We start from the raw sequence: 26,347 nt of genomic DNA, 5'->3' as shown, positions 1-26,347 counted from the left end.
AAAAAGCTGCTGGGGCATTGTAGGAAAGTAAGTCTGGCGTGTCTTGAATCTTACTTGGAGAAGCTGGGGACACATTCTCTGAACCCCACCATTATTCTACTTTCGTTACATAATTTTTAGGATATTTTTGAATTACGCTCCTCCCGCCGCATGTTGTGAAGCAGTTAGCTATAAGCTGCCCGGACATTGTAGGAAAGCAAGTCTGGCGTGTCTTGAAACTTACTGGGAGAAGTTGGGGACACATTCTCATAACCCCACCATTATTGTACTTTCGTTACGTAATTTTTAGGATATTTCTGAGGTACTCTCGTCGCGAAACATGTTGTGAAGCAGTTATCTATAAGCTGCTGGGACATTGTAGGAAAGTAAGTCTGGCGTGTCTTGAATCTTACTGGGAGAAGTTGGGGACACATTCTCGTAACCACACCATTATTGTACGTTCGTTAGGTAATTTTTAGGATATATATGAAGTACGCTCCTCGCGCCACAAGTTGTGAAGCAGTTAGCTATAGACCTTTGCACTGGGGCTTACACGGGCGCCACCATATTTGAACTAGTGGTGCCGCCTAGCGTCTGCTTGGCGGCGATGCCATACTGGACTGTCGTTGCTCAGCCTCAGCCGGCTCAGCGCTGCTGTTGCTATCAACAAACAGATCGAAAAACGTTGGTTGCTATCTACATCTGCGTATCTCCGTATCTTCGGCCTTCACAGAGTTGTCTTGCCACTTTTGTGCTATTCTCACCAGTGCCGAGAGGCATCGGCTACGCGTCGACACGGAAACGTTCCTGCTGGCAGCGGCTGTACGACTGCACGCGACTGCCGGATGGCACCGGGAAGCGTCAGCTGAGCGCTGCAGCTGCTTTCACCCAAGATTCTCCATGTCTTAACTCTCCTCAGCGTCGTTTTTGACCTTTCGTTCAAGTATCACCAGTGTTGAGAGGTGTCGCTTTACGCATTGCGGCGAATGCTTTCCTGATTTGAGCGCCCGTGGCTGCGAATCGGTCCGTGCAATTGCGGAATGGTGTCGACGTAAGCCACTGTCGGCTTGCCGCCTTGAGCCGTCATCGCATCAAACGGGCTCCTTCCCCGGCTTGCTCCTGTGGCCACGACGATGAGGATGTTCGCCATCTACTCCTCAAATGCCCCATATACGAGATACAAAGAAAGCAGCTAGAACAAGAGCTACACTCCATGGATCCTCACCGGCCTTTCTCACTAGCAAAATTGCTGGGCCCATGGCCATCGAAAATAGCACAGCGAAAAGCATTGAACGCAATTGAACATTTTTATGAAGGCACAGTCGTCCTCAATTGCATTGAGTAATCACACGATGTCACTAAAACATTCTTCTATTTTTTGTAATAATTGGTGCTCTTATATTACGTGTTATACATTTTTTTGTTGTGCATGAATAATTTTAACGCTATAATTCTTCATCTGTTTATATGCTCATCAAAGTCTACATCATGGCCGTTTGTCTGTGTTTGGGACTGTTTACGAACTCATTGTCGTGCAACTTGCAATTGACTTTTACACTGTGATGTTCATAGGGGTATAGGACTGTGCTGTGGCTTTCTCACCCTATGAAGTTATTTTTTTTTATTTTTCTACATTTTTTTTAATATTGTTGTTTCTGCTATGAGAAAAGGAGTAGCCGTCACCATTGTAAGGTGACTACGTCTCTTTCTTTTATTTTCATTTCCATAAAAAAAGCCAACAATGCAAAAACTTAATTGACCTTGTTGGTTCATATTTGTATATTGCTACGGCACAATATGTGCGATCACGAAAGGCCAGCAGTGTGAAGACGACGACGACGATTAGATGCTAGCGCGGGCTGTTGCCTCTTGGCCTAGCGCAGCGTATTTTCCTTGTAAATATATTTGTACATAGCTTTTCGTCTGCGTCATCCTACGTAACATATCTGGTGGAGGTGGACGTTCCCTGTACCTCGTCACGGAGCTTCGTAGTGGCCGATGCGTCGAGCCTTCCTTCATGGCTCCCGGCGACGACAACCCGACTCCGCCGGCTCCGACACCTGCTGCCCCTTCGACGACCTACATCACTCTCCCCGCTACCCCTGATCCTGGCGTCTTCTCGGGCCACGATGGGGAAGACGTCGATGACTGGATCAGCCTCTATGAACACGTCAGCCGCAATAACCGGTGGGACCCTACTATTATGCTCGCCAACGTAGTCTTTTACCTCGGTGGCACACCTTGAGCTTGGTATCGCACGCACGAAGATGAGCTCACCAGTTGGGATTCACTTAAGACACAGCTTCGAGACTTGTTCGGCAACCCCTACGGTCAAAAACTTGCCGCGCAGAAGGCGCTTTCCGGCCGTGTGCAGACGTCAACAGAGCCCTATGTCACGTACATTCAGGACATCTTGGCTCTGTGCCGCAAAGTTGACACCCACATGACTGAGTCAGACAAGGTTTCCCACATCCTCAAAGGCATTGCCGATGACGCCTTCAACTTGCTCGTTTGCAACAACGTAGCCACGGTGGATGCTGTTATAAAAGAGTGCCGCCGCCCGGAACTCGCCAAAAGCCGACGTATTGCCCAGCAGTTTGCCCGTCTGCCCAACACCCCAGCGACATCTTCCTGTGCCGACGCTCCTCGTCCCAACAACACTGCCGATGTTACCAGGATCGTCCGGCGTGAGATCGAGGCCGCCTATCCGGCTGCCTTCGACTCCAGTCCCACCAACACATCTGCAGTCACGGTCTCACTGATCCAGGCAGTTGTCCGCCAGGAGTTTGAAAACATGGGTCTTCACACCATCTGCTCGGCCCATCGCCCTGCTACCCACCCGGCCCATCGCCCTGATACCCGCCCGGCTTCTTCGATTTCGCCCCGTCCCGCATCTTCTTACCCACCACGTTTCCGCAACCCATCTGAGTGGCGCACTGCTGACGACAAGCCTATTTGTTTCCACTGCCATCGAATCGGGCACATTTCTCGGCAGTGTCGTAATCGCTGGAGTTCCCCGATCCGGTCTACTTCTACTGCCTACTCTCTCCCCTCAGGTGGCCCTTCTCGTCCCTATGCCGCACGCTCCGATAATGCCGCCACTGATTCTCCTGCAACGAACCACCCCTATTCTCGTTCGCCTTCGCCCCAAGGACGACACTCTCGCTCTCCCCAGCCCCGTCGCTCCTATTCGCCGACTCCCTTCGGGCGCCGCTCCCAGCCGGAAAACTAGACGATGCAGCGCCTCGAGGTGACGCTGCATTGCTCCCTACGGCGCCTAATCCTCTACTGACTTTGCCCACTCATCTGAACCTTCTTGACGTGCACGTCGACGGTGTTTCCGTGTCTGCTCTCATAGACACTGGGGCGCATTTGTCCGTAATGAGCCTTCGTAACCTTCGTAATGACCTTCGTAACCGGCTCAAGAAAATTATCACGCCCGCCACGACGCCTGTTGTCCGTGTCGCCGATGGCGGAACAGCCCCCGTAATTGGTATGTGTACCGCCCGCGTCTCCTTCGCCGATCGCTCAACAATCGTGCTATTCACAGTCATCGCCCACTGTCCCCACGACATCATCCTCGGCTTAGACTTCCTCTCCGCACATTCTGCTCTCATCGATTGTTCCGCCAGTACTCTCCGCCTTGACCTGCCTGTTCTGGATCCTACTGAACCACACCCCAGTCACCTCAGTTCCGCCGACTTCGTTCGCTTGCCACCTTCGGCACTGACCTACGTTGACCTAGTGTCATCCCCACCAGTCCCCGACGGTCACTACATCGCGGCTCCTATGCAAGACGTCCTCCTTACACACGGGATCACAGCACCCCATACAGTTTTATCTCTTACGGCGAATTGCGTCTGCCTGCCAGTGGTCAACTTTGGCTTGACGACACAAGTGCTGCCACGTGGGATGTCTTTGGCCCAGCTTTGTTCGTTCGAGGATCACTCAGTAGCATCCATTGCAGTAGACGACACTTCATCCGATACTTCTCTACCATCGCAGTCGACAAATTGTTCCATCGCTGACTTACGGAAAATGATTGCGCCCGACTTGCCCTCCGAGCACGCTCGTGAACTCTACCGTGTTCTGTTTTCCTACCACGATATTTTTGACTTTAACGATCGTCCTTTAGCCCAAACTACAGCTGTCAAACATCGCATTAATACCGGCGATGCCCCTCCTATTCATCGCTGCCCGTATCGAGTGTCACCAGCTGAGCGTCAAGTTATTCACGCAGAAGTTCGCAAAATGCTTGCCAAGAGCATTATTGAACCGTCATGTAGTCCTTGGGCGTCACCGGTTGTGCTGGTAAAAAAGAAGGATGGCTCATGGCGCTTTTGCGTGGATTATCGGCACCTTAACAGGGTTACCAAAAAGGACGTGTACCCCCTACCTCGGATGGATGACGCCCTTGACTGCCTCTACGGTGCTCGCTATTTCTCCTCTATTGACCTTCGCTCCGGCTATTGGCAGATTGCCGTGGACGATCTCGACCGCGAGAAGACTGCCTTTGTGACACCCGACGGTCTTTATCAATTCAAGGTGATGCCGTTCGGCCTGTGTAACGCTCCTGCCACTTTTGAACGCATGATGGACTCCCTTCTTCACGGTTTCAAATGGTCCACGTGCTTGTGCTACTTGGACGACGTTATCGTATTCTCCCCAACGTTCGCTACGCACCTCGAGCGCCTCTCAGCAGTCCTGGACGTTTTTCGGCGAGCCGGTCTGCAACTCAACGCATCGAAGTGCCAATTCGGCCGTCGCCAGATTACCGTCCTTGGACATCTCGTTGACGCGAACGCAGTGCAACCGGACCCAGGCAAGATCCATGCTGTTACGCACTTCCCTGTTCCGGCGTGTGTCAAGGATGTGCGCAGCTTCATCGGCCTTTGTTCGTACTTCCGCCGTTTCGTGAGGAATTTCGCCGCCATAGCACGACCACTAACCGACCTTTTGAAAAAAGACTCTCCTTTCCAGTGGGGCGATAACGAGGCCTCTGCATTCTCTCATCTAATCGACATTCTCACAACGCCTCCCGTTCTGGCCCATTTCGATCCTTCTGCGCCTACCGAAGTCCGTACTGATGCCAGCGGTCACGGAATTGGAGCAGTACAAGCACAACGCCAGCGTGGCCACGACCGTGTTATCGCTTACGCCAGCAGGCTCCTCTCACCCGCGGAGCGCAACTATTCCATCACTGAGCGTGAGTGTCTGGCCCTAGTTTGGGCGGTTGCGAAATTCCGCCCATACTTATATGGCCGATCCTTTTCCGTTGTCACAGACCATCACGCGCTTTGTTGGATATGCTCATTGAAAGACCCTTCAGGAAGACTTGGTCGCTGGGCCTTACGCCTCCAAGAATATTCGTTCTCTGTCACCTACAAATCTGGCCGACTACACAAGGACGCTGACTGCCTGTCTCGCTACCCGGTAGACGAGCCTGACGACGCCGACAGTAGTACCGCCGACGGCATTTTCTCTGTGTCTGCCTTCGCTAACATCGCCGATGAGCAGTACCGAGACCTATCGCTGCGAGTACTCATCGAGCGTCTGCGCTCTACACCTACCGACGCATCCGTTCGCCGATATGTCCTCCAGGGCGGCATTCTGTACCGAAGGAGCTTTCTCCCTGATGGCCCTGATCTTCTTCTTGTCGTGCCAAAACATCTACGACAGGCTGTGCTCTTTGAGATGCATGACGCACCCACTGCAGGACATCTTGGGGTAACCCGCACGTACGACCGCGTCCGCCGCCGCTTCTATTGGCCTGGTCTCGCTCGCTCCGTTCGACGCTATGTTGCTGCCTGTGATCCCTGCCACCGTCGGAAGACACCTCAGGTGCTACCTGCCGGTCATTTCCAGCCGATCACCGTCCCTGTGGAACCGTTCTTTCGTGTTGGATTAGACCTGCTCGGTCCCTTTCCCACGTCATCCTCTGGGAACAAATGGGTAGCCGTCGCGACTGATTACGCCACCCGATACGCTATCACTCGGGCTCTCCCTACCAGCTGCGCCACTGACGTCGCGGACTTTCTCTTGCGTGACATTATCTTGCTTCATGGCGCCCCGCGACAGCTGCTTACTGACCGTGGTTGAAACTTCCTCTCAAAAGTTATCGCTGACATTGTGCGTTCCTGCTCCATTCAACACAAACTGACTACTTCATACCATCCTCAAACCAATGGCCTGACAGAGCGGTTAAACCGTACTCTTACCGATATGCTGGCCAAGTACGTTTCTAAGGACCACCACGACTGGGACATTGCCCTTCCTTACGTAACATTTGCGTACAATTCCTCCCGGCACGACACCGCCGGATTTTCTCCCTTTTATCTCCTGTACGGTCACGAACCTACCTTGCCCCTAGACACTGCACTTCCTCCTGCTGCGGTCTCAACAAGCGAGTATGCGCGCGACGCCATCGCCCTCGCCGACCATGCACGCCAGCTTGCCCGTGCTCGACTTACGGCCTCACAGACCACTCAGCAGTGTCACTACAACGCCCGCCATCGTGACGTACAGTTTTCACCTGGCGCGCTCGTGCTCCTGTGGTCGCCCTCTCGTCACGTCGGACTTTCCGAGAAACTTCTTTCGCGATACACAGGGCCCTACCGCGTGCTGCGCCAGGTGACGCCTGTGACTTACGAAATTGCTCCTGTGGGCTCAACCTCGTCCTCTCCTGTGGCATCTAGTGATGTCGTACACGTCAGTAGGCTCAAGGCCTACTACACTGCTTCCGAGTCCGATCTTTAGTCGCTCCGGGACGGCGCTTTTGCAGCCGGGGGTAGTGCTACGGCACAATATGTGCGATCACGAAAGGCCAGCAGTGTGAAGACGACGACGACGATTAGATGCTAGCGCGGGCTGTTGCCTCTTGGCCTAGCGCAGCGCATTTTCCTTGTAAATATATTTGTACATAGCTTTTCGTCTGCGTCATCCTACGTAACAATATTTATAGCCCATCTAAACATTACAGGCTTACGATGGAGACACACACAGCGCATCTTACCTACCTCGCGTATTCGAGCTGAAGCATCGGCTCTGTATTCTCAGATTTCCGCTTCCCGTCGATAAAATGAATCGAGCAGACGCGCGACGATTCCGTAGAGAGGAATCCTCTACTATTTACAGCGCTAAACCAGCAATGCTTCAGTACCGCGTCGCAAGGAAACCGATACAACATGTACATGATGCAGCCGCAGTCCTCTTGCAGAACATTGTGCGTGCTGCACTGCACATTTCTTGCTGCATTGCGCTTCTTCTGGTTGTTCGAACAACCGTACAGAGCGCAGTGTTGCCCGGACGTTCGCATAGCCTGTGCGTATAAGCATAAAATTGCGAAAACGTCGTGCAGTCAATGCGGGAACTGCGCGCGTGACAGACCAGCAAGAGATGGCATCTATGAGAAGCTAGCTACTCTCGCTGCCCGGGGACTGATATCAGTTTCCCACTCTCTGGTTCGAGGCTTCCGGTGCAAATGTCTATAAGCTGCTGGGAAATTATCGAAAAGTAAGTCTGGCGTGTCTTGAACGTTACTGGGAGAAGTTGGGGCACATTCTCGTAACGCCACCATTATTTACTTTCGTTACCTAATTTTAAGGATATTTTTGAAGTACGGTCCGCGCGCCACATGTTGTGAAGCAGTTAGCTATAAGCTGCTGGGAAATTATATGAAAGTAAGTCTGGCGTGTCTTGAATCTCACTGGGAGAAGTTGGGGACACATTCTCTGAAACCCACCATTATTGTACTTTCGTGACTTAATTTTTAGGGTATTTTTGATGTACGCTCCTCGCGCCACATCTTGTGAAGCAGTTAGCTATAAGCTGCTGGGAAATTATAGGAAAGTAAGTCTGGCGTGTCTTGAAGAAGAAGAAGAAGAAACTTTAATAAAGAATAGTCCGGCAGTGCTTGCTGTGGTGGCCTCAGGTGACGGCTCGAAGTCCTTGGACTCTAGCGGCATCTTCGGCTTGCCGGACGGCCCAGAGCTGGTCTGCCAGCTCTGAACTTCTGATAGCCGCCTCCCAGTGGCGGCGACGCCTACACACTAAACATTTTTACACCCTTATGGGTGTTAATAGGGGTGCTTTCGGCATTTACACCCATGCCCACACCCTTTTAGCACCCTTTTCGGCCAAAGCACCCTATCACAAGGGTGGATACCACACATAAGGTGTGACTTTGCTCAAAGAAGGGTGTTAAATCGACGCCTGAAGGGTGTTGAACGTATTGATGCATAAGTCTGAGTAACGTGTACACGTCCACGCATTGAGCAATGTGTGTATGTATTGCATTTTTAATGCGAAAGCGTTTCATGGCCTTTCAGCTAGGAAAGGTGGCGTTCTCCGCAACAACAATCCATACGGGACCCTGCTCATGCCAATCTTGTCATTTCCCTTGAAGGCATTCAGAAAGCATTCAGAACCGCGCCGCCCGTTTTATTCTCTCAAATTATTCACTTCATTCTAGCGTCACGTCCATGAAAAGAACACTAGGTGAACCTGACCTTTGGTTACGTCGCAAATACTTTCGTCTCTGTCTTTTTCATAGAATATGCTAATTTAACCCTTCCCGTAAAGAAAATCTTTTCACCACACCAAGTTCTCGTCTCGCATCGACCATCAACACAAAATTGATGTGCCATTCTGCCAAGAACATTCTGCCATTCTGCCAAGAACAGCCACTGAATGCAACCGCCTTCCCGCCTCAACAGTCTCAATTTGTGACACCACTAATTCAAGGTCGCCGTTCAAATCATCTTATGGTTTGATTTTCTATTTTTGCGCTGCATTGCAATTATTGCATATTTTCACCACTTCTTTCTGTTGTGCCTACTAGGCCTTGAATGTATATAATAAATAAATAAAATGTGAAGTCATCACCGTCTTGTATGACGTCAGTAGTGATACAGAAGGTAGTAAATACAACAACGTTAAGTATGAGCAATTATGGGTAAATAATGTGAAATAATGTGAATAAGGGTGGAATAAATGGCATTAAGGTTTGTACAAACTATAGCACGGTGGATTACGGGAGATTAAGGTAGTATTGTGAAGAACACGTGACAATGTATGAACTAACGTATCATGGTCACGTGACAATTGCAAGTGTAGATGCGTGAAGCGATTAAGTTTTCCCATTCCTAAGTGACTGTCGATATTTCTTCAAGGATTCTGATGTTACTGGCATGACGGCCACTCCAAAAATGTATCATCCAGAAAAAGAACGCCCTTTCACTTACAATTCCATTATCATTATTTTTCGTGCTCACAGGAATATTAACATGCAATTAAACACTTCTAGAAAAACTGCAGTAGCAGAGCGAAAACACGAGAGCAACTTGCGCAATTCTGCACTAGTATTTCGGTGCCCTTAATAGCCCAACAAAAAGTGGTGAAATGGAAGAAGCTGTTTGGATACATTGCTGAACAAACAGGGACTTGCTGTTGGACGAGCCTCTGCTGTACAATGGCATCAACATACAATTTGCATGGTGAATCCATAAAGAAGACTTATAGAGGCGAGATCACGTTGGAAGTTCTCAAACCCGAATTTCCACGTACCTTGCCTAATTCATTCAGAGGCTTACTAAGCTACTGATCTGCTTTCTAAGTGCATCCTCAAATACAGCTTGTAAGGCTGAGCCTATATATTAAGGGCTGGTGTCGTCAAAGCTGTAATTTCTTATCCAGAGCATACGCACTTGTAAACGCAGTCTTCAGTCTCCTCATGAATGTTTACGCGTCGCTGTCGCACGACCAAGATGTGAGCGTCTTTATCGAGCCATGATATCGCTGAAACTACGCTGTGACCTCGCAAAGTTGCTTCGTTCGGACGCAGCGAATAATCTAATCGCACCAGCAGAAGAGCGCCGATCGTCTCGCTCACGGTCCCGATTTGTGTACTGTACCCTCAGTGATGCAGCACAGACTGCGCCCCCGACCCCAAAATAAAATGCCCCCCACGAAACGTAGTAGTAACTGCCCGCCTCACCGCTCTAGTTAGAGACCACAACGAAGCAGCAGCAAACAGGCGGCCATGCGAGAAAGCAAACCTGTCAGAATAAACGTTCAATTTGCGCGGCCACCCCATGCCCAATGAAAAGCGACCGGAAGTGACGGCCGACGCTGTACCATCACTTCGGCGCGCGGCACGACGGGAAGGCGGAAGCTGCGCCATCATGCTCGTTTTCGCGTGCGTTCGCGTCGCGCGCTGTGCGAAGTAATTTTAAACGTGTGATTAGTTTTGCGCGCTGGATAGAAAAAGATGTGGCCCATGCTTTGTGTATTACTCGTGCCCCACTTCAAAGCAAAGCGTTCGTACGCACTGGAAGATGGATCCATGAAGGCTGAAACGAGAAGTTGCAACGTGCCCGGTCGGTAGTATTGGCATGATGGAAACTTTCAGGCAAGTGCCCGTTTATTTGGTATTTGTTTTGTTCGCTTTAGAAATATCTCACTGTGATCTCGTAGCATAATTCATAATTCGCTAATGTAAGAGCAAGAGCAGCTGCACTCTTACTAGGGCAAGTTAACTACCTCGATCGCGTCCCGTGTGACTAATGTTTGTCAAATCTACATCGGGCGTGGTGCGCCTGCATAGTTACGCTTTGTTTCTCAGCGCTTGAACGTTCATTGATGTGATTCTCTTGTGCGTTCAGCGCGGCTGCTTGTAATACGGTGGTTCGCACTTCAGTTAAATGTGGTCGACCACTTTTGCGTCGCGTAGAAAAAGGACTGGCCTAGCCACCTTTCGAAGGAACCGGCGCGGTATTGGTTCTCCCTGATGCGGTCGCGTGCTGCTGTTGCTGCTTGCCGGACGCCTTCAGCATTTTTTCGGCTCGCTGTCTCTGCGTGTGCGCGTGCTCGCGCTCGCCTTGATTTGTGTGTGCGTGCGTGCGTGTGTGCGCTCAGCTCAGCTCGCTTTGTGTGTGTGTGTGTGCGTGCGCGCGCTCGGCTCGCTGTGTGTGTGTGTGTGTGTGTGTGTGTGTGTGTGTGTGTGCGCGTGCGTGCGTGCGTGAGTGCGCCCGCGCGCGTTCAGTACATGCCGGTTTGTATGGGCCGGCGTGTTTGCGCGTGTCTAGTGCGTACGTGTTTTGTGAGTGTTGTCTGTGGGTCGCTGTGTGTGCGTACACGTGTTAGCGTGTCTGCCTGCATGCATGTATGTGTGCTTGTTTGTGTTCAATGTGCGCGTGCGCGCTTTTGTGTCTGCGCTTTGAGAGTGCGTATACTTGTGTGTGCGTGTGGGTGCGTTTTGTGTGCGTGCGTGTGTATTGCATGAGGCCGGTAGAGTTTTACTCGCAATAAAACTCTTCCGATTTGGTGCAGCGAATGTTCCCGCCTGAAAGCCGAGTTTGGTTTCAAGCCACCCTGGACAACTGCTGTATGAGGCGCCGTTTCTCGGGAGGACCAGTGGGAAGGCGCCAAGTATACGCTTCGTTCTTTTTCCTCCCATGCACTGATAAATCAATAGCCTTGTTTTTTATTGTGAAAGGAACGGTACATCCAGAGCATAAATAAATGATTAAGAAATCTGGTAGTGTGTTTTAAAGACGTGGATTTCCCATTAGCCCACATTTCTTTTGATGCAGACAACCGCTGAAATTGTTAGCGGCAGGTTATTCGAGACGTTCTACGTATATAGCAATTGTCTTCAGGAGCTTTAATGAATTTTGAAAATTTGAAGTGTTGTGCTTTAGAGGTATCATATACAAGCTTTAGGTCTCCGAGTAATTTGCATGCCCTTCGAGAGCTGTCGCCTATAGCCCTATTGAAATTCGTAACTACAGTTTAGAGCATTGGGGAAGCTAGAAGGCTTGTCCTGGCTCTCGAGAAAGTGTTTAATTGGGTGGTGTAGGTTGAGCAGTTTGGGGTTGGTAACACAAAGGATTTTTTATGCCTTAGCAGTAGGAGTGACACAGGATAAAAAAAATGTATGTGTGTCAAGCACAGGAAGCTGCTCATATTGTAGAAGCATGTGTGTGCGTGTGTGTGTGTGCGCGCCCATGCATGCGTTCGTGTGTGTGAATTCTCTCCTCAAAAGGGAGTATGTGTGTAAGTGAACTATTTCATTGCTGGTCTGTTTGCCAAGAATTGGCAAGAAAACACAATAATCAATTTAACTTGAAATAATAAACTTCAAAGCATACTGGCGTACTGGCGACAGCAGCATACAAGCATGCAGCTGTGTGACAATCTTAATGCATGACCAACATCTGGAAGGAGGCTTGCTTCTTCAGTAAGCAGCACAAAGTCCATATTCTTGGCTTTTCTCGTTCAAACCAAAATGAGGCTCATTGCCAATGATCTTGTCTTTTGCTCTAATAGCATTTGTTTATCTTGTACTTAGAGCGTCGTTTCTCGCAGGTCATGCAGATGGTAGCAGCAATTTCACAATGCCCAGCCTTGGCGCCCCCCATCAAGAGCAAGCCACTTGCGTTTGCCTTCAGACAGATGGTTAATGTCTTCTTGAAAGCGGTTGAGAAGACAACATTGTAAGTAGATATAGTTGTGTAGTGTAATATAATAAGTCATGTTATAATTTAAAACTCGGGCTCCTTGGCCGCCTAAGCTTGATATGATGTGCAGTTGTGTGTGGTTGTAAATATTGCCGATGGTACACTGCATACTGCAGGTATGACTGCTGATCCAAAGTATACATTTGCATTTTCTTGATGGTCTTTCATAATGAGGATTTTCTTTGTGCAAGAATATTCACAGAATGCCAGGGCATTGTAGCATCATATTCTTTATTGTGCATTCACTGCTAATTTCGTATGACCTTCCTGCTACCAATTTATTTGCAGGAAAGGAATATTTGTTTACTCTCTGCAATGAGCTCGTTATTTGCTCATTGCATTACACTCTTCTACCTTTAATTTATTCCCATATAATTATCAAAACCTTAAAATTTCAGCTGTTTTTATTTTGAATACAATATCAAAATCAAAATGCACCGGATTGCAATCTAGACTGCAAGGGATTTGAAGAAATTACAAGAAACCAGGACCTCTCGAGAGCGTTAAAAAAACGTTTCCGCAGGTAATGTGCCTAATTGTACTGAGCTAGCTGCTCACGAAAATTGCTAGCATATTTCATTTCACATAGTTTTGCAGGATATAGCAGGCCTATCATAGTCTCTGAGCACAACCTTACCTCATTTGCATCATGAAAATGTCTCGTGCTGAATTTGGGACAAGTTTTGAAAAATGAATGTATCATAATTTTGAAACTACACAAAGTATTGGTTGAGGCTAGACAGTTTTCAAACAACTTGACCATGTCGAACTTAGCCATTACAGGACGGGAAAAAAAACATGCACAGGAGCACTCATTCAATGAAATGTGATGCTTGTGGTTATTTTCCACATGCAAAATGTACTTTTAAGCGAGAGAGGGCAGGTAGCCAATTTACAACCATTGTGACTCATGCGGGTAGTAGCAACACAGGATGAGAAATGGTTGTGTCTCTGAGGTTCATTGAATATGTGAAAACTCATATACAGTACACCCCCCCACCCCCTATGAGGGGTAACCGTGCAATATGTTTTGGGCAAGAAAAACGATTGTTCTAGGAGACAAGAAATTTCAGGCTCTAGTTGAGAGGCTACAGAAAGAAGGACCATGTAAATAGTCACAGATTAACATAAACTGCATCGGAGTGGCATCACAGTTTAGAGCATGAAGTGGGAGCATGAGGAAGGATCATAAGTTTAAATAAGGGAATACTACTTGTCAGTGCATTGCCAAGCTAACCCATTGAAAGAAGGGGGCGTGCTCTAAGAAAAATAGTTAATCACACATGCTAAATTTTCGAGGAAAGTATGCCAAAATGCCCATTCTTACTAAATTAGTAAATAAGAAATGCACGATAAATTTTAGGATGCAGAAAATGTCTAATAAACTGCATTGTAGAGTTGGATATTGTTGGGCTGGATGCATGTATTTCAGGGCAAATGAGAATGCCAGTGGGGATTCCCTCATTTTCATTTTGTGTGCACTCTGTAAAACAGTTCTCTTTGTCTCCTAGTGTAATAATGTTGTGTAAAAACAGTCATTTTTTAAAGCCTTGTGCATTTAACTCTTAATGTGCCATATCCCGTAAGCTTCTCACCTGCAGTACTTATAAAGTGTAATGCAGATATATTGCAGATTTCATAACGTCAATTTTGTATTAAGGTCACATACACACTCTTGGACAAATGTCTGTTGTTGAGAGATGTCATTGGTAGTCTTTAAACTTTATTCACTCTTATTTTCTATGGTGAAAAGGCTACTGTAAATTTATGTTTTTGCTGCTGTATGTACCTTGTGTTCACAATGACATAGTGGTTTAGCATTCACAGTAACATGCAATTCCTTAATTTGCAAAATAGAAACTTCTCCTACCTTTCACTTGTCTTGCCCAGTTGCCTGAGCAGTGCATTCTGCCCAGTCACATTAATTATCATTTTTCCGCAAAGTACGTGTGTAATTGCACGGTCTGAATTCTCATGATTCTCTTCTTATTTTGCTAATGCAGGATGCAAGATTCCAGCAATGCCATGCGCTGCATTTATTGGTCAAGATGCTCAGAGAATGGAGTCCCTGCACCTCGTGGTTAACCGTGAACATTTCTTTTTCTTTTGGAAAGCTAAAGGCCATTTGCTGCATCACTTGCATTTTTGCAGCTCAGATGTGTCCTATATTTTTCTAATTTTGAATCAATATTGGCTGTTCAGTATAAAAAATGACGTACAGCGTGAAGGACAAGGACTGCGAGAGACACACTCCACTGACTTTCAACAATATTTTATTGCGTTGCCACATCGTGTGTGTATACACAGAGGGGTCATGCGGAGAAAATGAAAGCCACTCGCAAGGGGTGTTCTAACAGCAAGTCATTGTAAAAAGAACATGGTCACTTGAATAAAAAAACATCACAATTTCTATCTGTTTAGATACAGGATTTCACTAGGGGTCAGCATGATAGAGGGGCCACTAACGCACACACTACCCAGTTTTCTGGTGAAATCAGCTTCAATAATTTACCGGGTGAGCTGTGTCTCGCTGAAACTTCCGTATCTTAAAGAGGGGCATGCAGCCGCAGTCCCGGCAATGAATGCCCAAGTGGCCTTGAACAGTGTTATTGACGTTGTTATAGTGCTCTCTTAAACGATCATTTAGGCGCCTGCCTATCTGTCCAATATATTTACTGCCTCAAAATGGGAATTTGGGAAACCACATTCGTTGCACACATCGCAAAACGTTTTCTGTGCCCGGCAGAGCAACAACTCTGACGTGATTCAGGCGCGTTTACACACTTACAGAGCCTTGCCAGCTTTTCTGGGGCTGAGAAAAGGACTGCGATTTCTGTAGGTTCCCTAATCTTTTTTAGCCTATGGGAGACATCATGAACATACGGTAGCACTGCAAACCTGTGTCTTTCAACCGGCTGGTTCCTTGACCGAGCGCGCTCATCATGTTTTGTGCACTTCAGAAGCTGTTCCGCTATGCCTGAAATTAAGGCCAAAGGGTAGCCAACCCAAGAAAGGCAATCAGCCTGTGCAGCAACGCTATGTTGCATCTCGTGTGAGCAAGATTTATTGAGGCTGTTAAGGAGGCAAAGCTTTAAAATATCTCATTTGACTTTGTTGGACAGACAGGCAGGCGCCTAAACAATCATTTAGGAGAGCACGATAACAACGTCCATAACACTATTCAAGGCCACTTCGGCATCCATTGCTGGGACTGCGGCTGCGTGCCCCTCTTTGAAGGTACGGAAGCTTTAGCGAGACACAGGTCATCCGGGAAACTATAGAAGCAGATTTCACTAGAAAACTGGTTAGTGTGTGCGTTAGTGACCCCTCTATCGTGCTGACTCCTTGTGAAGTCTTGTATCTCAACAGATAGAAATTATGTTTATTTTTTTCAAAGGGCGATGTTCTTAGTACAGTCACTTGCTGTTAGACACCCCTTGTGACTCATATTCTGCGCATGCCCGCTTTTGTACAAATACACATTATGTGGCAACATGATTAAATATTGTTGGAAGTCAGCGCAGTCTGTCATCTCTCGCAGTTCTTGTCATTCAAGCTGTACGTAATTTTATCTCATTAATTGCAAACTATCCCAAGAAACTACCCTTGTTCAGTATAATTATAATGTTTCATACGACTATTTGCTGGCAAATGTTAACAGTGTGATATTTAACTTGAACTTTTGCATGACTGCCTATGCCTGTGTTCTTTTAGTAACCAGAGTATGGCTAATTTATTAAACCATATTTGCTAATTTGCATGCTCACATGCTATAGCATGCCTTAATCTTGAATTACTGCATCTAAGTGCAAATAATTTAGAAATTTACTATGTATTTTAAAACACTGTCCACATTTTGTGCTCAGCAAAATCGTTTAATCAACAGTGGTTTGTTTTTATCAGGCCTCCTACTGCACTTTGCACGCAGGCACTAGTAGATGTGGAATATGCACTCTTGATTTATAGTAAGAAAAGAACCTATTTTCAAACTACATATTGTATATGTACCAGTGCCTTAGAGTTACAAAACAAAAATTTATAGAAACAGGTATTGTAGTTAGAAAAACCGCTACACAGCACCTTTAGCCCAGAGAACTCTCGTTTCACAAAAGAGGACAAACTATGTAGGCACTAAAAAATTCTACGTATTTTTTGTGCTCAAGTAATCTTGTTGGAAATAGAAAATTAGCAATAAGGCTTCTGGCATAAACCTTACTTAAAGCATGTCTATGCTTAGAAAGTATTGTTTCAGTCTGAAAAATGTTGGCCAGTTATGCTTTACATCGACTTTCCAAACTTTTCATAATGCTTTGCGATTACATTAGTGTACAAAATAACACGTGCCTTTCTTGTGCGTTTGCTCTGCATTTCAATTGCTTCGCTAATTCACCTTTGCAATATGCCTTTTTTAAGGCATCGAAACTTGAATTTTCGTTCACTGGAGCCTAATACTAAAAATTTATTCCTTTATGTGGCCCAAAACACTGCGAATCAACCTAGGCTCTTTCAGTGCCGCTATACATAGTTTCTTCTCTAATAACAGATTTGATCAATACATATATTTTAGGTACCTTTGTGGGGAATGTACATGTTCTTGTACTTACCGATGTGTTTGGTGATTGTGCATGTTTATATTTCATGTGATTTATGTATATGTTGTACTCTGTATTGCAGCATGCAATAAATATATTTGCGTTTTCTTGAAAATGCGGCAGTCTGTGTTGCATGTTATTTGGATATGGAAATCGTGATAACCTTGGTGTTGATATACATGCTCAAAAGTGTCACGTTTGCTAGGTTGTATTTGTGCAGCGAAGACAGGTTTTCCAATATACACCATGAATTACTAATATGTAATGTGATCCACACGTATAGGTGTTGTGTATGCCCATCGAAGCTTCAAGGCCGGCTGCTCGACAGTGCGTTTGGTAGCCGAACTTGAACCTTCTGGCACACGCAATAGTTGCGCGAGGATCGCTGTACATAGTAGTAATTGAAGGCGTGTACTGCCGAATCTGCCTTCCATACACGCTAGAAATAAAAGGGTGTACACCCTTCCAACACCCACACAGATGGGTGTTAATTTGGATGAGCACCCTTACACCCTAAATTTATTTTGCTGGACACCCTTCCTTTAGGGTGCTATAGTGGCACCCCAACTGTAGGGTGTAGACAACAGCACCCTTAGGGTGTTCGTCTGGCGACAAACTGATTTACACCCTTAAGGGTGTTAAAATGTTTAGTGTGTACGGAGAAGGTCCCCGGCGGCTCCCGCATCCGGGGCGGCGTCGGGAAGAAGCGAGCTCGAGCCTTCTCCCACCCTGGCAACGGCCGCGATTATGGACGCGTCCCTAACGGAGCTGGTCTGTCTTGAATCTTACTTGGAGAAGTTGGGAACACATTCTCTGAACCCCACCATTATTGCACTTTCGTTACTTAATTGTTAGGATATCTTTGAATTATGCTCCTCGCGCCGCATGTTGTGAAGCAGTTAGAAAAAAGCTGCTAGGAAATTGTAGGCAAGTAAGTCTGGCGTGCCTTGAATCTTAATGGGAGAAGTTGGGGACACATTCTCTGAGCACCCCATTATTGTACTTTCGTTACATAATTTTTAGGATATTTTTGAATTACGCTCCTCCCGCCGCATGTTGTGAAGCAGTTAGAAAAAGCTGCTCGGGCATTGTAAGAAAGTAAGTCTGGCGTGTCTTGAATCTTACTTGGAGAAGTTGGGGACACATTCTCTGAAGCCCACCATTATTGTACTTTCGTTACATAATTTTTAGGATATTTTTGAATTACGCTCCTCCCGCCGCATGTTGTGAAGCAGTTAGAAAAAGCTGCTGGGGCATTGTAGGAAAGTAAGTCTGGCGTGTCTTGAATCTTACTTGGAGAAGTTGGGGACACATTCTCTGAACCCCACCATTATTGTACTTTCGTTACATAATTTTTAGGATATTTTTGAATTACGCTCCTCCCGCCGCATTTTGTGAAGCAGTTAGAAAAAGCTGCCGGGGCATTGTAGGAAAGTAAGTCTGGCGTGTCTTGAATCTTACTTGGAGAAGTTGGGGACACATTCTCTGAACCCCACCATTATTGTACTTTCGTTACATAATTTTTATGATATTTTTGAATTACGCTCCTCCAGCCGCATGTTGTGAAGCAGTTAGAAAAAGCTGCTGGGGCATTGTAAGAAAGTAAGTCTGTCGTGTCTTGAATCTTACTTGGAGAAGTTGGGGACACATTCTCTGAACCCCACCATTATTGTACTTTCGTTACATAATTTTTAGGATATTTTTGAATTACGCTCCTCCCGCCGCATGTTGTGAAGCAGTTAGAAAAAGCTGCTGGGGCATTGTAGGAAAGTAAGTCTGGCGTGTCTTGAATCTTACTAGGAGAAGTTGGGGACACATTCTCTGAACCCCACCATTATTGTACTTTCGTTACATAATTTTTAGGATATTTTTGAATTACGCTCCTCCCGCCGCATGTTGTGAAGCAGTTAGAAAAAGCTGCTGGGGCATTGTAGGAAAGTAAGTCTGGCGTGTCTTGAATCTTACTTGGAGAAGTTGGGGACACATTCTCTGAACCCCACCATTATTTTACTTTCGTTACATAATTTTTAGGATATTTTTGAATTGCGCTCCTCGCGCCGGATGTTGTGAAGCAGTTAGAAAAAGCTGCTGGGGCATTGTAGGAAAGTAACTATGGCGTGTCTTGAATCTTACTTGGAGAAGTTTGGGACACATTCTCTGAACCCCACCATTATTGTACTTTCGTTACATAATTTTTAGGATATTTTTGAATTACGCTCCTCCCGCCGCATGTTGTGAAGCAGTTAGAAAAAGCTGCTGGGGCATTGTAGGAAAGTAAGTCTGGCGTGTCTTGAATCTTACTTGGAGAAGTTGGGGACACATTCTCTGAACCCCACCATTATTTTACTTTCGTTACATAGTTTTTAGGACATTTTTGAATTGCGCTCCTCGCGCCGGATGTTGTGAAGCAGTTAGAAAAAGCTGCTGGGGCATTGTAGGAAAGTAAGTCTGGCGTGTCTTGAATCTTACTTGGAGAAGTTGGGGACACATTCTCTGAACCCCACCATTATTTTACTTTCGTTACATAATTTTTAGGATATTTTTGAATTGCGCTCCTCGCGCCGGATGTTGTGAAGCAGTTAGAAAAAGCTGCTGGGGCATTGTAGGAAAGTAAGTCTGGCGTGTCTTGAATCTTACTTGGAGAAGTTTGGGACACATTCTCTGAACCCCACAATTATTGTACTTTCGTTACTTAAATTTTAGGATATTTTTGAGGGATTCACCTCGCGCGGCATGATGTGAAGCAGTTAGAAAAGAGCTGCTGGGAAATTGTAGGAAAGTAAGTCTGGCGTGTCTTGAATCTGACTGGGAGAATTGGGGGACACATTCTTGTAACCCCACCATTATTGTACTTTCGTTACTTAATATTTAGGATCTTTTTGAGGTACACGCCTCGCGCCGCATGTTGTGAAGCAGTTAGCTATAAGCTGCTAGGAAATTGTAGGAAAGTAAGTCTGGCGTGTCTTGAATCTTACTGGGAGAAGTTGGGGACACATTCTCTGAACCCCACCATTATTCTTCTTTCGTTACTTAGTTTTTTGGGGTATTCTTGAGGTACGCTCATCGCGCCGCATGTTGTGAAGAAGTTAGCTAAAAGCTGCTTGGAAATTATGGGAAAGTAAGTCTGCCATGTTTCGAATCTTGCTGGGAGAAGTTGGGGACACATTCTCTGAACCCCAACATTATTGTGCTTTCATTACTAAATTTTTGGGTATTCTTGAGGTACGCTCGTAGCGCCGCATATTGTGAAGCAGTTAGCTGAAAGCTGCTAGGAAATTATGGGAAAGTACGTCTAGCGTGTCTTGAATCTTACTGGGAGAAGTTGGGGACACATTCACTGAAACCCACCTTTATTGCAATTTCATTACTTCATTTTTGGGGTATTTTGGAGGTAGGTTAACAAGGCGTGGCGTTGCGAAGCAGTTAGCTAAAAGCTGCTGGGAAATTATGGGAAAGTCAATCTGGCGTGTATGGAATCATACTGGTGAGGAGTTTTTGACGGATTCTCTGAACCCCATCATTATTCTACTTTCTTTACTTAATTTTTGGGGTGTTCTTGAGGTACGCTCGTCGCGCCGCATGTTCTCAAGCAGTTAGCTAAAAGCTGCTCGGAAATTATGGGAAAGTAAGTCTCGCGTGCTTTGAATCTTACTGGGAGAAGTTGGGGACACATTCTCTGAAACCCAACAATATTGTACTTTCGTTACTTAATTTTTGGGGTATTCTTGTGGTACGCTCGTCGCGCCGCATTTTGTGAACCAGTTAGCTAAGAGCTGTTGGGAACTTACGGGAAAGTAAGTCTGGCGTGTCTTGAATCTCACTGGGAGAAGTTGGGGACACATTCTCTGAGCCCCGCCATTATTCAACTTTCGTTACTGAATTTTTGCGGTATTTTTCAGGTATGCTAGTCACGCCGCATGTTGTGAAGCAGTTAGCCAATGCTGCTGGTAAGGTATGGGAAAGTAAGACTGGTGTGTCCTGAATCTTACTGGCAGAAGTTGGGGACACATTCTCTGAACCCCACCATAATTGTATTTACGTTAGCTAATTTTTCGTGTATTTACGAGGTATGCTCGTAGCGCCGCATGTTGTGAAGCAGTTGGCTAAAAGCTGCTCTAAAATTATTGGAAAGTAACTCTGGCGTGTCTTGAATCTTACTGGGATAGGTGGTGACACATTGTCTGCACCCCACTATTATTGTACTTTCGTTACTTAATTTTTCGGCAATTTTTGAGGTTCGCTTAACAGCGCATGGCCTTGCGAAGCAGTTCGCCAAAAGCAGCTTGGGCGTCGTGGGAAAGTGGGCTGTGTATCGAACCTTACTGGGACAAGTTCGTGATGAATTCTCTGAGCCCCAGTATTATTGTACATTTATTAATTAATTTTTGTGTATTCTTGAGGTACGCTCGTCGCACCGCGCGTTGTGAAGCCGTTGGCTAAAAGTTGCTCGGAAATTATCAGAAAGTAAGTCTGGCGTGTCTTGAATCTGACTGGGAGATGTTAGTGACACATTCTCTGAACCCCACCATTATTGTACTCGCGTCACCTAATTTGTGGGGTATTTTTGAGGTACGCTCACTGCGCCTGGCGTTGCGAAGCAGTTCGCCAAATGCAGCTTGGGCGTCGTGGGAAAGTGCGGCGTTTATTGAATCTTACTGGGACAAGTTCGTGACAAACTCTTAGAACCGTAACACTATTGTACTGTCGTTACTTACTTCTTGGGGTACTTTTGAGGTACGTGCAAAGCGCCTGGCATTGTGAGGCAGCTAGCGAAAACAGCTTGGAAATGGGGAGAGAGTATATCTTGTGGGAATTGGAACTTGCTGGGAAAAGTTGGTGATGCATTTTCTGACATCCAGCATTATTGTACTTTTGTTACTTACTTTCTGGATTGTTTTTCAAGTACGCTCGTCTGCCGTATGTTGTGAGGCAGTTTGCGAAAAGCAGCTTATTCGTGTTGAGAAACTACGTCTGGCGTGTATGGAATCATACTGGTGAGGAGTTCGTGGCGGATTCTCTGAACCCCAACATTATTAAACTTCCATTACTTAATTTTACGGTATGTTTGAGGTACCCTCACAGCGCGTGGCATTGCGAAGCAGTTGGCCAAAAGCAGCTTGGTGCGGGTGAGGAAGTAAATCTGGCGAGTATGGAATCTAATGGGATAAGTTGGCGACCAATTTTGCTGAACCCCAACATTATTGTCCTTTCGTTACTTACTTTTTACGGTTGCTTTCATGTACGCTCTCCGCGCGTGGCATTGTCAAGCAGTTCGCCTGAAGTATTTTTGTCGTGGTGGGAAACTAAGTCAGGGGTGTATTGAATCTTTCAGGGGAAGGTTCGTGACACAATCTGTGAACCTTCACATTTCGGTACTTTCATAACTTACTTTTTGGGGCATTCTTGAGGAAGGCGCACCGTCCCTGGCGTTGTGAGGCAATTAGCGAAAAACAGCTTGGTCTTGGTGAGAATACAAGTGTGACGTGTCTTGATACTTACTGGGGCAAGCTCGTGAGGCATTCTCTGACACCAACATTATTGTTATTTCGTTGCTTACTTTTTGTGGTACGTTTGAGGTAAGCGCCACGCGTCAGTCGCTGTGACGCAGTTAGCGAAAAGAAGCTTGGCCTTGATAAGAAAGTAAATATGGCGCGTATTGAATATCGGTGGAAAGATGTCGCGGCGCATTTTCTGACCCCAACCATTACTGTAACTTCGTTATTTACTTTATGGGGTACTTTTGAGGTACGCGCACGGCACCAGGCTTTGTGAGGCAGTTATTGAAAAGCAGCTTGGTCATGGTGAGAACGTAAATCTGACATGTATTGAATCTTTCTCGGACAAATTCCTGACGCATTCTCTGACCCATACCATTATTGTAATTTCGTTATTTTTTATAGGGTACTTTCGAATTACGCGTTCCACGCCTGGCATTGGGAGGCAGTTCGCGTGAAGGAGGTTGGTCACGATGATCTGGCGTGTATTGAATCTTGCTGGGACACGTTCGTGGCACATTTTCTTACCCTTAATATTACTCCATTTACATTCATGCCTACAACGCAGTAGAGGATGCTAAGAATCTGTTAGTCCGGACAGCCCGCAAATGGAACTGGCGCTGTCAACCTTTAACTGCTGATCCCTGTCGAGTGAGGCTGGCTAAGCAGGACTATTTGAGGAACTGTCAGGCATTGTTTGAGATATCATCGGCCTTAGTGAGATTAGAAGAACTGGCGAGGCCTATACATTGCTGAATAACAAGTATGTCCTGTCCTGTAGAGGTCTCCCAGATAAGAAGCAAAACAGGGTGGTATTCTTATCCATAAGGGCATAGTGCGCAACATTGACGAATTGTACAGCATTAATGAGAGGGTAGCAGTATTCGTATGCAAACTTAATAAGATATATTGATTAAAGGTACTACAAGCCTACGCTGCAGCATCCAGTCATGATGATGAGGATCAAGATTAGTTCATGAAGATGTTGCTATGGCTATGGGAACAGTGCAATCTTAGTATACTGTAGTAATGGGCGACTTCAATGCAAAAAAAAAGGAGATCAAGCAGGCTGGTAAACAAGCAATTGGAAACTACGGCGTCGGTGCTAGGAAAGCTAGAGTTGAGATCCTGGTAGAATTCGCAGAAAAATAACCTTAGAATATGGAACACCTTTTTCAGGAAGCGCAGTAACAGAAAGGGAACCTGGAAAAGCCCAAATGGCGAAACAAGAAACAAATTGGTTTCATACTTTCTGTCGACCCCAGCATAGTGCAGGATGTAGAAGTGTTAGGTAGGGTAAAGTGCAGTCATGATAGGTTAGTGAGGACTAGAATTCACCTCAATTTGAAGAGACAAAGAGCACAATCGGTCAAGAAGAATGAGGTCAACTTAGGGGCAGTAAGGCTCAAAGCCGACAAACTGAGGCTGGTACTTGAAAAGGCATATGCAGCCTTAGAACAGAGAGATGATGATGACATAGAGCTAATGAATGAAACTGTAACTAGGTTGGCTTCACAGGGAGCAATTGAAGCGGGAGGCAAGGCACGAAGGTAACCAGTAGGCAAGCCCTCCCAAGTACCAAATGACCTAATAAAGATACGATAAAAAATGAAAGTGTCCAACTCAAGAGATAAGGAGAATCAACAAGGCAAAAATAAGTGATACTCGAAACTGTGACGTGAGAAAGGCTGATGAAGCCGCAAAAATGAAAGCAGCCTTTAATCCGCCAGAAAGAAACTTGGCATAGGACAAAACAGGATGTATGCATCAAAAGGTAAGCAGGGTAATATAATCACCAATCTGGAAGATATAGTAAAACCACCGGAAGACTTCTGTACCGATCTGTTCAGTACTTATAGGAGTCAGGATACCTCCATTAGAAAGAGTAACGAACAGGACACAGATCTCCTCCTCTAACTAGCGATGAGGTGAGAAGAGCCATACCAGACATGAAACGATGAAGAATGGATGAAGAAGATGGAATAACAGTCGATTTATCCAAAAATAGAAGAGACATAATGCTCAGAAAACTGGAAGCTCTATATGCGAGGTGTCTATCGACTGCAAGGGACCCAGAAAACTCGAAGATAGAAGAATTATACTAATCCCCCAGAACGGAGACATTAAAGAATTCAAAAATTACAGGCCCATTAGGTTACTCCCGGTATTATATAGAACATTCACCAATATAATATCCAATAGAATAAGGGCAACACTGGACTTTAATCAACCAAGGTAACAGGTTGGTTTCAGGAAGAGATACTCTAAAGTGCATAACATCCATGTCATTAATCAGGTTATTAAATGAGGCATTTGAGGTTATTCAGGCAATTGATTCAGCAGAGTCATAGTCATAGCGACATTACGTAATGAAGGAGTACCGAACGTTTACGTAAATACCTCGCGAAATACCTCCACGCTTTTACAGCTACCTTAATTCTATACAGGAAAAGCAGTAAGATACCTATAAAGAAAGGAGTCAGACAGGGGGACACAATGTCTCCAATACTATTCCCTGCCTGCTTGGAAGAAGATTTCAAGCTATTAAAGTAGGAAGCCTTAGGTGAAAAGATCCACGGAGAATATCTCAGCAACCTTCCGTTTCCCGACGACATTTTTGTATTCAGCAACAAGGCCGATCAGTTACAACAAATGATTCAGGACCTTAACGGAGAGAGTGTAAGAGTGCGGTCGAAGATTAATATGCAGAAGACAAAGATAATGAACAACAGCCGGGCAAAGGAAGAAGAATTCAGGATCTCCAGTCGACCTCCTGAATCTGTGAATGAGTACGTTTACCTAAATCGATTCATCACAGGGAACCCTGATCATGGGAAGAAAATTCACAGAAGAATAAAAATGGGTTGGATCGCATAAGGTAGACATGGCCAGCTCCTGACCGGAAGCTTACCATTATTATTGAAAAGGAAGGTGTAAAATCAGCGCATTTTACCAGTGCTGACATTTGGGGCATAGACTTGTGGACTGAAAAATAAGCTTAAGAGCAAGTTAAGGATCGTGAAAAGAGCGTTGGAACAAAGATTGCTCGGCAGAACGTTAAGAGACAGAGAGAGAGAGCGGTTTTAATCAGAGAGCAAACGGGTATAGGCGATATTCTTATTGACATTAGGAGAAAAAAACAATTGACTTGGGCAGGACATGTAATGCGCAGGTTATATAACTGTTGGGCAATGGGGGTCAGAATGGGTACCAAAAGACGGGAAACATAGTCGAGGATGGCAGAAGACTAGGTGAGAATGATGAACTTAGGAAATTCAAGGGCGCTAGTTGGAATCGGTTGCGGCAGGACAGGGTTGTTTGGAGATCGCAGGGAGATGCCTTCGCCCTGCAGTGGAAGGACGAAAACCTCCTCCTGAATAGGGTGATCATAATCACGATGACGATGATAGTAATCCGCGCGGAAGACGAGCCATGTTCATGCGTAGAGAATTGATTGCATTCGAAATAGCAGAAAGTGGTCATTAAGCTGGTGATGATCACACTAATGTAGCACAAGACACAATGGCCAAATCGTGGTCATTCCAGGATCATGCTGCGTCGGAGCCATCGACTTGCGGGGCTAGGGATGGAGCTTTTGTCAACTTCAAAGGGACGGCTAAATTGCACCTGGTTATAAGTTTAAAACATCTGAATCCTTTTTTTTTCTTTTTTTTGGCGGCAGTTGCCGTGTTAAGTTAAATAAATGAATAAAGAAAGAAAGACAGTCAGCGGCTTTAGGCATTCGGCGCCGTCTGTCCCATTC

The 26,347-nt window shown here is 45.9% G+C and overlaps 1 protein-coding gene and 1 long non-coding RNA gene across 8 annotated transcripts in view; one reads left to right on the top strand and one right to left on the bottom strand.

Moving 5' to 3' along the window:
* Nucleotides 1-26,347, bottom strand: part of LOC135910455 (uncharacterized transporter YutK-like) — a 365,908-nt gene that overhangs the window by 17,727 nt on the left and 321,834 nt on the right. The window lies entirely within an intron of this gene.
* Nucleotides 10,995-14,854, top strand: LOC135910454 (uncharacterized). The gene is made up of 3 exons (XR_010567075.2): nucleotides 10,995-11,406; nucleotides 12,346-12,473; nucleotides 14,501-14,854. It is a non-coding gene; the product is annotated as an uncharacterized lncRNA (long non-coding RNA).

This window comes from Dermacentor albipictus, chromosome 8, assembly GCF_038994185.2.
Source record: "Dermacentor albipictus isolate Rhodes 1998 colony chromosome 8, USDA_Dalb.pri_finalv2, whole genome shotgun sequence".
NCBI classification, from domain to species: domain Eukaryota; kingdom Metazoa; phylum Arthropoda; class Arachnida; order Ixodida; family Ixodidae; genus Dermacentor; species Dermacentor albipictus.
The sequence above is the reverse complement of the archived record's forward strand: the minus strand, read 5'-3'. Positions and strand labels throughout refer to the sequence as shown.